Source organism: Schistocerca piceifrons, chromosome 4 (assembly GCF_021461385.2).
Source record: "Schistocerca piceifrons isolate TAMUIC-IGC-003096 chromosome 4, iqSchPice1.1, whole genome shotgun sequence".
Taxonomy (NCBI): Eukaryota; Metazoa; Arthropoda; class Insecta; order Orthoptera; family Acrididae; genus Schistocerca; species Schistocerca piceifrons.
The window spans coordinates 623162995-623178409 of record NC_060141.1 but is presented as its reverse complement, the minus strand read 5'-3'; positions in this window follow the sequence as shown (position 1 = coordinate 623178409).

The window sequence follows — 15415 nt, the reverse complement described above, 5'->3', positions numbered from 1 at the left end:
ATACCAAATTTAGTAACATAAACCGTGCTAAAAATATCTCAAATCATTAATTTTTTGAACAACATGCATTTCATATCGACAGCTAATCTGTTGCAGATGTAATTTGTACTGTCTGCCATCGGGTTCCCCTAAATGGCTGGCAGCACCGCATAACTGCCACGCTATCAGGGAAACAAACCAACAGCCAAACAGGCGAACACATCAGGTAAACACGCCGACGATTCAAGTCGATTAGTAGAAACCTTTCATTGCAGAGGTCGCCGCGACCCATCTGGCCACGGATTCCTACGCCGGGTTTCTATTGGCTACAGCTCACTATATAGGCCCGGGCGGTCGAAGGCAGACCACACATCTAGAGGGTTGGATCCCCTCCTTCGAAAGCGTCAAATTGCAAAGCCTGGGCTACTCTCAGGGTGGAATCTCCGTCTTCGAAGATTGTGTGTGTTTGTCTGTCTGTCTGTCTGCCCGCCGCTTGCTGCTGTCGCTGTTCGTTCGTCCGTCCGTCCGTCCGTCCGTCCGCCTGCTGGCTGTCCATCGCCGTCGTCGTAACCGCTGCCGCCGCCGCCTGCTGTTCGTCCGTCTGTTCGCCGCTGCCCATCGCCGACGCCGACGCCGCCTGCTGCACGTCCGTCTGTCCGTCGTCGTTCGTCTGCAATGAGTACTCCCACCTCCACCGTCATCTACACCTCCCCCTCCCCCTCTCCCACAGTCACTTCCTGGAGTGCCGCCTCTGGCCTCCCTCCTTCCACCTCCCCTTCCCTTCCCCCACTTACCCACCCCCCTATCTCCTCCCCTGCTGTATACCCACACCTCTACACCCTTCCTCCAGCCTCCACACCCTCATCAGCTCCCACTACTACCCCCACCCTCACGTACGCCTCTGTTGCCGCCTCTGCTGCCGCCCCTCAGGTGGTTGGCTTCCCCTCTCTCACCGACCCCGTCGCTTCGTCTTCTGCATCTCCCGCACGCATCACGTCGCGCCGAGCCACCATCGCCACCACTGAACCAGCTGCTTATCCCGGTGCCTCCACTATGCCACAGGGATCTGCCACCCGCCACCTCCCTCTCCTCCCTGTCCCTCTCCCCTCCTCCCAGCCTCCAGTCTCCAAAAAACCCCAAAAGCGCGTCCTTACCGACTCTGCTCCCGCCACTTCCCACAAAAAATCAACACCACCTCCCCCTCCCCTGCCGTCACCATGGACACCACCCCTCCTCCTGCCACCCTTACCTTGGCCCTCACCCTCCACACCTTTGTCCTGTCCACTCCCGATCCTAAGTTCCTCGACGCTCGTACCCTCACCAAGGAAATACGAAAGTACTTACCTGGTGCTCCCATCTCCCAGCTCATTCCCCGCAGGGACTCAGTCCTTATCAAGTCCCCGTCCCCATCCTTTCACACAGACCTCCTGCGAAAACTCCCGCGAGTTATGTTTGGCCCCCACGCCTCTCTGACACCCTTCCTTTCCGCTTCCACTCCTCGTCAGCCCCAGCCTCCCCGTCGCCCCCCCACCTACACCGCTGTGATCACCAAGCTCAGCCCGGTGATCACAGAGGATGAAGTGTTGGTAGAACTGAACTCCCACCTGGACTTGGAAATCCGCTCTGCCCGCCGTATCCACAATGCCTCTGGTCCCACCTACCTCATGCGGGTATTCTCAGAGTCCGCCCCATCCATAGACCATCTTCTCATCCAGGGTGCCCTGATATACCACCGCCGCCACCCTGTTGAATCCTCCAAATCCCCTCCCCAATCCTACCGTTGCCAGCGGTGCCTGATGTACAATGACCACCTGACTCCCAACTGCAAAAACCCCCCCACCTATCCCCATTGCAAGGCCTCCCACTTTCTCAAGAACTGGCATAACCTCGCTGCTCCTCCTTCCTGTAATACCTGCAATGACCCCCATCCCACATACTCCCACAAGTGTAAAGCTAAACCCCCTCCAGCCACCCCTGAACTTACAGTCCCAGTTCGTCCCGTCGATCCTCCTGTCCATCCTAACAATTCCCTCCGTCCACCCCCCACGGCCGAGGACATCATCCGGTTCCTTACCGTTGTACTCCAAAACATTCACCCTTTTCAGCGCCCACACACCTTCCAACAAATATCCCTTGCTGCTCGCTCTGTTTTCCACCTGAACACCTTCGCCACTTACTCCCACAACCAAGCCCACTTCACCTTCACCCGCCTCGACACCCTAGTTTAAGTCTCTTCCCTTCCCTCTCTTCCCCCCCTCCTTCCCGTCATGGCGCGGCACGAGTCTCGCATCCTCTTCCAGAACATTCGCTCCTTCCGCTCCAACAAATACCTCCTCATGCACACCCTCTCCCACCACCAGGTCGACACCTTCCTCTTGAACGAAACCTTTCTCCAGCCCCACCATTCTATCCGCACCCCCCCCCTATATCCTCCACCGCACTGATGCTCCTGGTCCTCGTGCGCAGGGTGGAGTCGCGATTGGCCACCTTAAGCATATCCCCGTCCGGCCTCAACCTCTCCTCAATGACCCCACTGAACATCTTATCTTTAGCGTCTTCTTCCCCTCCCTCACCATTACCTGTGCCACCATCTATGTCCGCTCCACTGCTCCTCTTCCTTTTGACTTCATCTCACACGTTGACCACACCTTCTCCACCTATGTGATTGCCGCCGACCTCAACATCCATAGCCGCACGCCTGCTGCCCTATGGCGGTGGCATCAGTTCTTCTCCACAATCCAGAGTGACCTTATTCCCATTCCCCAGCACACCCGACCCGAAAGTTACATCACCCCCGATGTTGTCATTGCCTCCGCCAACCTCCTTGGGCGTATCACTGTCGCCGTCCTTGACCCCACAGGTAGCGATCACCTCCCTGTCCCGCCCCCCTCCGGCTCCGCAACCTGCACCCCCTCCCAAGGTCGTCCATGACTATCGCCATGCCAACTGGGATGCCTAGCGGGACTCCATCTCCACCCAGGTCGAAAGCCACCCTCTTACCTATCGCCATCCTGACGACATCATCCGCGCCTCGTCCTTCTTTCAGACGGTAATTACTGACGCCGTGGAGGTCCATGTTCCTACTAAAACCATCCACCCACACCGTCCCACTCTCCCTCCGCGGGCTGTCCTCCTCCTCCGTGAATCCCGCCGCCTTATCGCTCCTTCCTGCGCACTCGTGACAGGGATACACTCCAACGCCACCGGCAAATACAGCGACACGTACGGAACCTTATTACAGCAACGAAACGCCGGGACTGGCGCCAGACCTGCACACGACTCAATGCCACCCTCCCTATCAACCCCTCCAAGTACTGGTCTGCCTTCCATCGTCTTACTGGTTCCCTTTCCGCTCCCCACTACCCCCTTCTCCATAACGATCGCCCCCTTCCAGACAACCTCAGTAAGGCCAACCACTTCGCTTCCCACCTTTCCGAGGTCTTCTCCATCCCCGATGATCCCCACTTTGATTATTCTCTTTTCCCCACAGTCATGGAACGTGCTGATACCTCGGTCGCTCCACTTGCTCCTAGTCTCCAGTACTTGGGGCAGTTGCCCCCCTCCGACGTCAACACTCCCATCACAGCACAAGACATTAAACTTCTCCTCCAGTCCAAACGCAACACGGCCCCTGGTCACAACTGTGTCACCTACCGTCACCTTCGAGAAAGCCCCTATTCCTTCCTAACTGTCCTCGCCCATCTCTATAATGTCATCCTCTCTACTGGCTTCTACCCTGCCCTGTGGAAGACCTCCCGCATCCTCCTATTCCTCAAACCCAACAAATCCCCTTCTGCCGCCTCTTCCTATCGTCCCATCTGCCTCACCTCCGTCTTCAGCAAGGTCTTTGAATCCATCCTCTCCCACCGTATCCATCGGAACCTTGCTCAACACCACCTCCTCCCCCTTGCCCAGTGTGGCCTCCGACCCTCCTTCTCTGCTGATGACCAACTCCTCAACCTTGTTCACCTTCTGTCCCTCCAGCTCAACTCCCGTCGCTCCACCATTTTTGTTTCCCTTGACCTCCAAAATGCCTATGACCGTGTATGGCATCCCGGTCTCCTCTTTAAACTCCAAACCTACGCCCTGCCTATCAATTTTGTCCGTCTGGTCGCTTCCTTCCTCTCGCACCGTCCTTCCTATGTCACCCTCCACAACACCAACTCCTGTATCTTTTATCCCACGGCTGGCGTCCCCCAGGGTTCTGTCCTCTCCCCTCTCATTTACCTCTTGTATACAGCTGATATGCCCAAGCCACCTCCACCAGTCCACCTTCTCCAATATGCTGATGACACCGCCTTCCTGGCTCTCTATCCTACCCTTCAACGGTCTCAACGTACCCTCCAAACCCACCTTAACCAGTTCACCACTTGCTGTAACCAATGGCTCCTCCGTCTCAACCCCTCCAAAACCCAGGCAATCATCATAGGCTGCACCACTCGCTCCTTTCGCCTCCATGGTTTCTACCTCACCCTTTATGGTCGTCCTATCCAACTCACCCCCACCCTGAAATACCTTGGCCTCACTCTTGACGGACACCTCACCTGGACCCCTCATCTCCTGACCATCCAGCAGAAAGCCCATTCCCGCCTCCGCCTGCTGAAACTCCTGTCCGGCCGGACATGGGGATTGCATCCTTCTACCATCCTCCACACCTACAAATCCCTCATCCGTCCTATCCTCTGTTATGCCAGCATTGCCTGGATCTCCGCCCCCACCCGCTTTTACAGGGCCCTCCAAATCCTTGAACGTCATGCGCTCCGCCTTGCCTTCCGTATCCGCCTTCCTTGCCCCACACGGCTCCTGTATGAACTGATCCCCTTCCCCCACCTCCTCTTGTTCCTCCAACATCTCCGCATCCTTCACATTGTTCACAGGGTTGATCCCCCCCACCCTCTGGTTTCCTCCTTCCTCTCCACCACCCGCCCGTTGCCGCACCTCTATCGCTGTATCCCTCCCTCTCTCCACCTCCACACCCTCCATCTCCTTCATCAGGGCGATTTCCAACGCCTCCCCCTCCCGGATGACGAACTTCGCCGTGACATATACCCTTCCTTCCAAATATAACCCGGCCTTGTTCCCCCCCCCCTCCCCAGGGCCCCCTTCTCCTCTTTCCTCCTTCTCCCAGAGCGGATTTTCCTCCATCCCCCCTCCCCTGAGACCCTGCACCCCATACTTGCCTCTCTCCTTCCCACATCCCTCCCTACCTGGCACTCTTCCGCGCGCCCCCCATTCCCCTCCCCCATCTCTTCCCCTCCCTCCCTTCTTCAGGTCTCCCTCATCTCCTAGAACCTGGCAGATCCTCTGTATTGATCATCATAAGTGTGCCACATCAGTGTTGTGTTTAGTGCTGTTTCTCGTGTGCGTCAAGAGGTGTGATTTTAATTGTGTACTGCCTTGAGGTTCGCCGTCAGTGTTACGTTACGTGCTATGCCACCCGTCAACACCTTTATGCTCCAGTCATACTGTGCCTTGTGTTCTTTTAATCGTCGCAGTGTGTGGCTTTTTGTGTGTGCTACTTTTAAACAGTTTTTTATCTCCATTTTAGTCACCCCATTTTTTTTGTCTATTGCCTTCCATGTTTTTCCCCCTTTTTTATATCTATGTTCGCCTTATTCTCTCCTTTGCTGCTTTTAAATGTCTTCTATTGTTTTGTTCTATGTCTTTCGGCTGAAGAGCAGCGCCTATGCTGCTGCCAGCCCGCCCCGATGGGGAATTGAAATACAATAAAGAAAAAAAAAAAGGCAGACCAGTCTTCGTCCGCTGCTAATGGCAACCGCTATAGCAGAGTCTCCGAGAAGGTATCACCGAAGCCGTTGTACTGCATCGCCGATCGATGTACCAGCCGGCCGAGAGGAACCACATCTCCGGCTAGATCGACGGACGTCTACATCTATTGTACAGCCAGCTATTATATTCTAGAAGAAGTTATGTTCAATAAACTGTTGGAGAACACAACATAATATTACTCAAGTAACTAGCAGAGGAACGAAGATATGTGAAGGGTACATTAATAAACGACTTCCATCTGTAGGAATTTTCATTTGTTGGCATGAAATACTTAAAGAAACATTAATGTGTTGAGGCACCACACAGTAATTCCTAGTTTTATTTGGACAGAATCGGGATGGAGTAATAAATCGTCATGGCTGTTGTTCTGCTTACTGAGCTGCAGCAGCAGGCATACCTGATCAAATTCGAAAAATGTGGTGATGCAAGACAATGCACAAATTGATGAACTTCAATAATACTGCTCTATTGATAAACGTGAAATGATAACTATCGGAAATTACACTGTCTGACAATTAGTTGTCAAAAATGCTTTACTCTACACTGCAGGAAACTTTCTTTATCGAGAGGTTGAAAGTATTGGGCGGAAACCGAATTACGTTGGAAGTCTCTTCATCGGTCTCCTAAGAACAGAGAGCCGGCCGCGGTGGTCTCGCGGTTCTAGGCGCTTCAGTCCGGAACCGCGCGACTGCTACGCTCGCAGGTTCGAATCCTGCGTCGGGCATGGATGTGTATGATGTCCTTAGGTTAGTTAGGTTTAAGCAGTTCTAAGTTCTGTTCAGTCCCATAGTGCTCAGAGCCATTTTAAGAACAGAGGCATCGTCATGTCTAGCCAAGAGCCCAACAAAAGTAATCAATTATTTTCTTCAAGTGGTAAGCAGTCGCTTCGGATGTTATACTGAAAATTGTTCTCTCTGATTAGTCTAGATATAGCTACATCGATATCAGAATTTTTGCAAACCAACAGTGTTTTTTGAATTTTTTTTGCCGTTAGTTTCCTTGAGGTTCCTGAAGGCAGACATTGTTGTATACGTATGTGTCATAGTAATCATCAACCGCAGAAGCGGCTCTGACTTTTTTCGCTCAGAATGATGAAGTGCGGTTTGCGCGCAGTTGTTGCACGAACCCTGACTGACTGGCTTTATACACAGCGCTGTAGGTGATAAAAAGAAGCTTTGTCATAATGTCAACTACAAATTTCGTACACGTTTACTTGAAGTAATTTTGCTACCGCCTTCGCAATATTATGCCTTGAATCCGTTTACCCAGTAGTGGAAGCATGGAAATCAGTAATGTTCACCTCAGTTGTACTTCAGAGGGACCTCGTAGATGCCGCTCGGTAATCGTGCATGACCCTCATGTGCACATATAAATTTTTTCAATACTTTTCCTTTAACACTTTTGCGGGCTCAATTTTGGCGTATTTCATATATTGTGTAAAACTTCCTTCAATTTATACAACTCATGCCAGATTTTACGACGCGAACTCTGGTTTCCACAGCGTTTAACTTTAAGCGCTTCCTCCCTCCATCGCTTAGCAAAATATTTATAGCCTTTTCTTGTCGCTAAGAACCATCAATGTATGTGTCCTCTTCAGGCTAGGAAGGTTCCGTACTGTATTTTTGTTCTGGACTTTAATAAGCACATTGTTCATCGTTCGAATTACATTTCACAGGATCATCCGTTTTATGTTTCTTCTACCGTTTTCTGAGTTTCTAACGAAATGTCGACATCATTCAAATGAATGTCCAAGAAATTAGTTAATACTCTTCAAGAGTAGTAGGTATTTGGATTGCATACCACCACCTCATATTTCACCTTTGCAACGTTAAAAACAGTCAACTGTATTCCACATCACTGCGAAAATGAGGGAGTTAAATTTTAACTTTGTGCAATATAATGTTGCTAATCTTCTAAATATCTTAATTCTTATTGGTACAGCTGTAGGGCAACTGTTAATTACTATGGATTCTAATTGAGTTGCAAAATCGACCGAATAGGAACTGTGAAAACCATTGTGTCAAAGAAATTGTCAAGGGAAACTGAACTTCCCTTTAAAAATTACAATAGCGTTCTGCCGTGTTGCCTGTTTATCAACGCGCCCTTAACCTAGGCTATGCGCCTACCGCAATACACATACGCTCTCTATTACAGCTGAATCAGGGGCGTACGTTTCCCCTGCCATTTTTCGAGCTACGACTTTGGCAATTTTCAACATTCTTTTGAAGTACTTGCAATGTATCTTAGCAGCTAAACTTTCGATATTGTGTTTCATTCAGTATATTCTTCCTACACAAAAAAATTCAGGGCAGCTTGCAATGTCACATTGTACTCTTCTCTCATGAGGTTAGTTGTGTGGCGACGAATATAATAGTTAAAGCAAAAATTACCTTGCAGTAGAAAGCAATAAGCAATTATGTGAGATATCAGTCAAATTCCATTTTGCACAAGCGGTGTGTTTGTTGATTCATCAGTCTTCTCACTGATTTGAAGCACCACGCCAAGAATACCTGTCCTGTGTCAAACCCTTCATCCCAGGGTAGTCCTTGCAACCTACGTCCTCAATTATTTGCTGGATGTATTCCAGTCTCTGGCCTCCTCTACAATTTTTACCCTGTACAGCTCCCTCTATCAGTGCTGAAGTTATTCCCTGATGTCCTAATAGATGTCCTATTAGCATGTCCCTTATTTTGTCAATGTTTTCCACATATTTCTTTCCTCGCCGATTCTGCGGAGACACTCCTCATTTCTTCCCATATGACTCAACTGAATTTTCAACATTCTTCTATAGCACCACATCTCAAAGGCTTATATTCTCTTCTGTTCCGGTTTCTCCACAGTTCATATTTCACTGCCGTACAATACTGTGCTCCAATCGCATGCCGCGGGGGCTACCCGAGCGGTCTTGGGCACCTTGCCACGGTTAGCTCGGCTCCCCCCGTCGGAGGTTCGAGTCCTCCCTCGCGCGCGCGCGCGTGCGTGCGTGCGTGTGTGTGTGTGTGTGTGTTCCATAGCGTAAGTTAGCTTAAGTTAGATTAAGTAGTGTGTAAGCCTAAGGATTGATGACCTCAGCAGTTTGGTCCCATAGGAAAAGTTTCCAAACGTGCATTCTCAAGAATTTCTTCCTAAAATTATGCCCTATGTTTGGCCCCAGCAGAATTCGCTTGGCCAGGAAACTCCTTTTTTGCCACAGACAGTCTCCTGTTTATGTAGTCCTTGTTCTGTCCAGCATGGGCTACTTTGCTGCCAGGTAGCACATTCGTTAACTTTATCTACTTTCTGATGACCATTTCTGATGTTAAGTTTATCGTCGTTCTCATTTCGGCTACTTATTACTTTCATCTTTCTTTATTCTCAATCCATATTCTGTACTCATTCGACTGTTCATTCCATTCAGTACGTTCTGTAATACTTCACTTTCGGTGAGTTTAGCAATGTCACCAATGAATCGTGTCACTGAAATCCCTTCACCTTCAATTTTAATTCCACTCTGGAATGTTTCCTTTATTTCCGTCCATGCTTCTGCCATGTATAGGTTGAAAAGGAGGGGTGCAAGTCTACATCCCTGTCTGGTACGTTTCCTTTCTTAAAACCAAATTGATCGTCAACCAACAAATCCTAATCCTCCATTTCCAGTCAGCGCTTTTTACTTGATTCTATGATATTTCTCACACTTTTCGGCTTCCGCAATTTTCAGAATAGGATGATGTTTTTCCAAAAGTCAAATGGTATATCGCCAGACTGTTACATTCTGCACACCAGCTTCGTTTTGTTTCCATCACCAAACAGCTTCAAAAATTCTGATGGAGTCTTATCTAATCCTTCTGCCTTATTTGATCTTATGTTTTCCAGCACTGCTCATCCCACGTACAATTCCGAAAGAGAATGCAGGTACGGAGGTATCTTTAGGATCAGCATTTCGCACCGCCAACAACTTACACAGGGGTGTTCGATTCAACTGCCGCAACAGTATGGCCGGGTAATAATTCAGCGAGGCGCGCGCTTTTTGCAGCGCCGTGTTTTTACACGGCACGGCCGCAGCCGCAGCCTATGCGCCGGCCGGTAAATCACGGCGTCCCGACAGGCGCCGTTGTCCGCCGCCGCGCAATCGATGTCTCTTGTTCAGCACTGTTCCTCCTCTTTGCGGACACGCGGCGTCCACGTCACACACAACAGCACCACTGGTCTGCCTGGGTATCCGCTTAGGAGCTTAATATACACGATTGCTATTACACTCCCAGACGTCGTAGAGTGAAATAAGATTATGGTAACCTTGAAACACAACCCTTACACTGCTATATTTATTCCAGATGGCAACCAGGACTATTAACTAGACATACATAACATTTAATTTAGGCTTTAAAAGATATGGTAATAAATAATACAATAATAAAACACAAGAACCAGTCACAGACGGTGCTCCAGGAATCGGCCTCTGAGGTGGACTGGCAACAAACACTTTCGCGAGCGATGAGACAGGCAGCCAAGAGTTGCATTCACTTCACAAGATGGTAACTCAGATTAGTGGCAGTCTAACGAATGACTAATGATAATCTTGCTAAAGCTATCTGACGTCCGATAAACCGAATGCAACGATTAACAATACGTCAAAGCCGGAAAAGGGCGGTCTGCACTACGTCCACAATACTGTGTCTAGAGCGCCCGGAACGAGAAAAGAATCACTATCACCAGAGTAGAAGAATCAGAAACGATCTATAATCAAGAAAGCTGTCAAAACTACGCGCCCTACCGGACAGCAGCGGCAAGGCGAGGAAACTTACACTGCCGTTACAAACACTAACCTCAAGGGTAGGTAACTGGGGCATTAGCGGCCACCAGGCAGAAAAAATGAACTTAAATTATAACAAGCTGAACGGAGTTAACAGTAACAAGAGATCGATGAAAGCAAATCAGATCTTCTTTCCTCAAGCACTCCACTTGCTGCTCTTCGCCACGGCGACACTGCGAGCAGCAACCCGAACCCAAGTCAGTGGAGAATCGCGAGATGTCGCAGTGGTGGAGGTTTCTCTCCTTGAACTGAAATGCCTGCAGTATCTTGTTTACGAAGAGGTCATGCACACTCGTGACCACAGCCCTTCCATCCGGCAGTCCATGCCCGCCGCCAGCGGTCCCGGCGTGTTCTTGCACTGCGCGGACCTGGCTCCCCCTTAGTCCCCAACCGAATTGCCACACTCACACGACCCGGAAGAACCACGACGTCGCCCCAAAGATAGGACTACAATTACTACACATCGATAATCGCCGCTGCTGCCACTAGCGGACAGACCACGCTTGCAAAACGAGTGGCACCAGTCAAGACGAGAAGAAGACAAACAACCGCAACCGTGCCTACTGAAGGATACGGTCTGGTCCCCAACAGATGGCGGATATCTACAAACAGTACGAACGCTAGCCGCAGCATGGCTCAGTCAGATTGAAATAATAGGCGTATCACAGGAAAAATGTTCGTAACTTTGAGGGAAAAGCGCCTCTTTCAGTTTGTAGACATGCTCAGATCTGAGTAAGGTGCAAAATATTGGTTTGCAGTAACAGCCACATACTGGATCATGCCAGTGACGATGCAGAATGCGGAGATCGGTGGCTGTCTCACTCTGTACAGAATGGGAGGCAGCCATCTCTTGTAGATCCGAGACACTGCTGGTGCACACCCAAGTGTTTCGAAGCAGACGGTTCAGCCCAGCAGATGGTGTCCGTTTGTTCCATTGTTGACCCAAAAATACCGTCGATAGGGGTTGCATTTGCACGCAACCATTGAGGTTCAACTGTGGATCAAGGACAACGTCTCGCTTGGTTGAAGGCCTTTGGAGGCAATAATTCGGTATAGGGCTCGTTGACCAAGTGACCGGTCGTAGTAATAGAAGCATCTCTGACAATTGTTGAGTGCATGAATGTTATTACGGACCATCTGCATCTTGTAATGCTTGGTATCTTACCTGACATCATTGGTAACCTGCAGCTGCATAACTGTTCCCGTCACAGAAACATAATCGTGCCAACGTGATTTGATGAACGTGATAGTCAACTCAAATTAATGTCTCAGCCGCTAAACTCACCTGATGAGAAGCCATCAGAACACATATGGGGTATAATATATGGGATATATGGGAAATGCTTGACATGGGCGTAGGCATAAGGTGGCACACACCTCCAGAAACCTGCCAAAGCCTTGTCGAATTCAAGTAATGCACAATGGGTTCTGCACTGCACACACTATTAAGCAGGTCACCATAAAGATTTTTTGGCAATGTATGTCAACAGTGAAGTGCAGTGACAGCAGACATCATTGTTCTAGTATATTCCAAGTAGATTTCCTTTTAGATACGCCTTGCAAATTCTAAAGAAAGAGCTATCGTTCGAACTCCGTTGGCTTAACTTTCATTTCTGAGGAAGAGGATGTGGAACAAAAATGGAAAAAATTCAGAAACATCGTCCAGTACGCCTTAGATAAGTTCGTACCGACTAAGGTCCAAAGCGAGGGGAAAGATCCACCGTGGTATAACAATCATGTACGAAAGGTACTACGGAAACAAAGAAAGCTTCATCATAGGTTTAAGAGTAGTCGAATCATAGCTGATAAGGAAAAGCTGAACGAAGCGAAAAAGAGCGTAAAGAGAGCAATGAGAGAAGCATTCAACGAATTCGAACATAAAACATTGGCAAACAATCTAAACAAGAACCCTAAAAAGTTTTGGTCATATGTAAAATCGGTAAGCGGATCTAAATCCCCTATTCAGTCACTCGTTGACCACGATGGCACCGAAACAGAGGACGACCGAAGAAAGGCAGAAATACTGAATTCAGTGTTCCGAAACTGTTTCACTGCGGAAAATCGTAACACGGTCCCTGACTTCAGCCGTCGCACGGACGCCAAAATGGAAAATATTGAAATAAACGACATCGGAATTGAAAAACAACTGCTATCACTTAGTAGCGGAAAAGCATCCGGACCAGACGAGATACCCTTAAGATTCTACAGTGATTATGCTAAAGAACTTGCCCCCTTTCTATCAGCAATTTATCGTAGATCGCTGGAAGAACGTAAAGTACCTAGCGACTGGAAGAAAGCGCAGGTCGTTCCCATTCTCAAGAAGGGTCATAAATCAGATGCGAATAATTATAGGCCTATTTCGCTTACGTCAATCTGTTGTAGAATAATGGAACATGTTTTGTGTTCTCGTATTATGACGTTCTTAGATAATACAAATCCCCTTCATCATAACCAACATGGATTCCGCAAACAGAGATCATGTGAAACTCAGCTCGCCCTATTTGCCCAAGAAATTCACAGTGCCGTAGACACTGGCGAGCAGATTGATGCCGTATTCCTGGACTTCAGGAAGGCATTTGATACGGTTCCGCACTTACGTTTAGTGAAAAAAATACGAGCTTACGGAATATCGGACCAGGTTTGTGATTGGATTCAGGATTTCCTAGAAGAAAGAACACAACATGTCATTCTTAACGGTTCAAAATCTGCAGATGTAGAGGTAATTTCGGGAGTACCGCAGGGAAGCGTGATAGGACCTTTATTGTTTACAATATACATAAATGACTTAGTTGACAACATCGGTAGCTCCGTGAGGCTATTTGCAGATGACACGGTTGTCTACAAGAAAGTAGCAACATCAGAAGACTCGTACGTACTCCAGGAGGACCTGCAGAGGATTAATGCATGGTGCGACAGCTGGCAGCTTTCCCTAAACGTAGATAAATGTAATATAATGCGCATACATAGGGGCAGAAATCCATTCCAGTACGATTATGCCATAGGTGGTAAATCATTGGAAGCGGTAACGACCGTAAAATACTTAGGAGTTACTATCCGGAGCGATCTGAAGTGGAATGATCACATAAAACAAATAGTGGGAAAAGCAGGCGCCAGGTTGAGAGTCATAGGAAGAATTCTAAGAAAATGTGACTCATCGACGAAAGAAGTAGCTTACAAAACGCTTGTTCGTCCGATTCTTGAGTATTGCTCATCAGTATGGGACCCTTACCAGGTTGGATTAATAGAAGAGATAGACATGATCCAGCGAAAAGCAGCGCGATTCGTCATGGGGACATTTAGTCAGCGCGAGAGCGTTACGGAGATGCTGAACAAGCTCCAGTGGCGGACACTTCAAGAAAGGCGTTACGCAATACGGAGAGGTTTATTATCGAAATTACGAGAGAGCACATTCCGGGAAGAGATGGGCAACATATTACTACCGCCCACATATATCTCGCGTAATGATCACAACGAAAAGATCCGAGAAATTAGAGCAAATACGGAGACTTACAAGCAGTCGTTCTTCCCACGCACAATTCGTGAATGGAACAGGGAAGGGGGGATCAGATAGTGGTACAATAAGTACCCTCCGCCACACACCGTAAGGTGGCTCGCGGAGTATAGATGTAGATGTAGATTAGTACTAGATAACAAAGCAAGCTGCAGTTGATAAAATAATGCTTTACCACTGTTGTCGATAAATGTTTTCGCCTTTAAGTAAAATAAAATTATTTTTAATAGTTTACATGGCAAATTTCTGTGGCATGAAATAAAACAAAGCTATACGGCATCGACACTAATCCATCTTCTTGTACCGGCAATCAGGTTCCACATTTTCTCTATTCATTTGTCGCCACATTATGACCGTTGGCGTTTAGGCTGTTATTAATAGTCTTATGACAACGAAAGACGACGAAAACGCTCAAACCAGTAGTAAACAAATAATTTTTTTTCACTGACTCTTGAGGGCTACGAAATATGACTGCTTATAAATAATTTACTGTGCGGCACCACCTGCACAGAGCACTAGATCAGCTGCACAAATACCGGAGTGCCACCACTCATCGAAAGAACTTGAGAGTTGGCAATACTCTCTTAGGATTTAAAGGTTGGCTACAGCGCGCATGCACAAGCTCTGGAATCTAAGATATTGTTGTCGCGGTTCGCAGCACACGGATCAACCAGTGGCAGTTAGGAGGCCAGTGTAGGAGCCCGCCTGCTCTGGTGCGCACGTGTGTTGGGCGAGGGGTCGTCCCCGAGCTGCCGTACTGCTGTGTCCGCCAGCAGCGACACAGGATTTGGTAGTGAGTTGATATATTTTATAATTTTCAGCGCGCTTATTAATTTAAAGAAAAGAGTTTGTGTATGTGCGTAGCAACAGACGGTAATTTTGATAATTCTTAAGGGAAACCGTTGTTGGGCGAATAGATTAAGTACTGATTATTGTCATTGATTTCTTTTGTAATTGTCAGGGATTTGTTTCACTATGCATTTAACTGAGAAGTATTTCAGATTGTCTCAAGAGTTTGATTAATTTGCAATATTGCTTTAATGTCACTGGAGGCAGATTTACATACGAAGCGATTGTTCAAAGAGCTTCTAGCGTTTTGTTAATTGAATGAGAAAGAATCGCTTTCAGAATATAGCTTTTTTTTTAAAAAAAAGGAATTAGATGTGACCAAACCCTTTTCTTGAATTATATGTAGTTGTAGTAAGCAGGAGCAGCAGCAGCCGCAGCAACAGCAGGAGCCGCCATACAGAACATGCATTGCACTCATCATGAATGATAGGTTTTTTTATATTTTTGTTAAATAATGGAATGCAGCAGATCAAGCAGTGGCAGCAGAAAGACCAAGT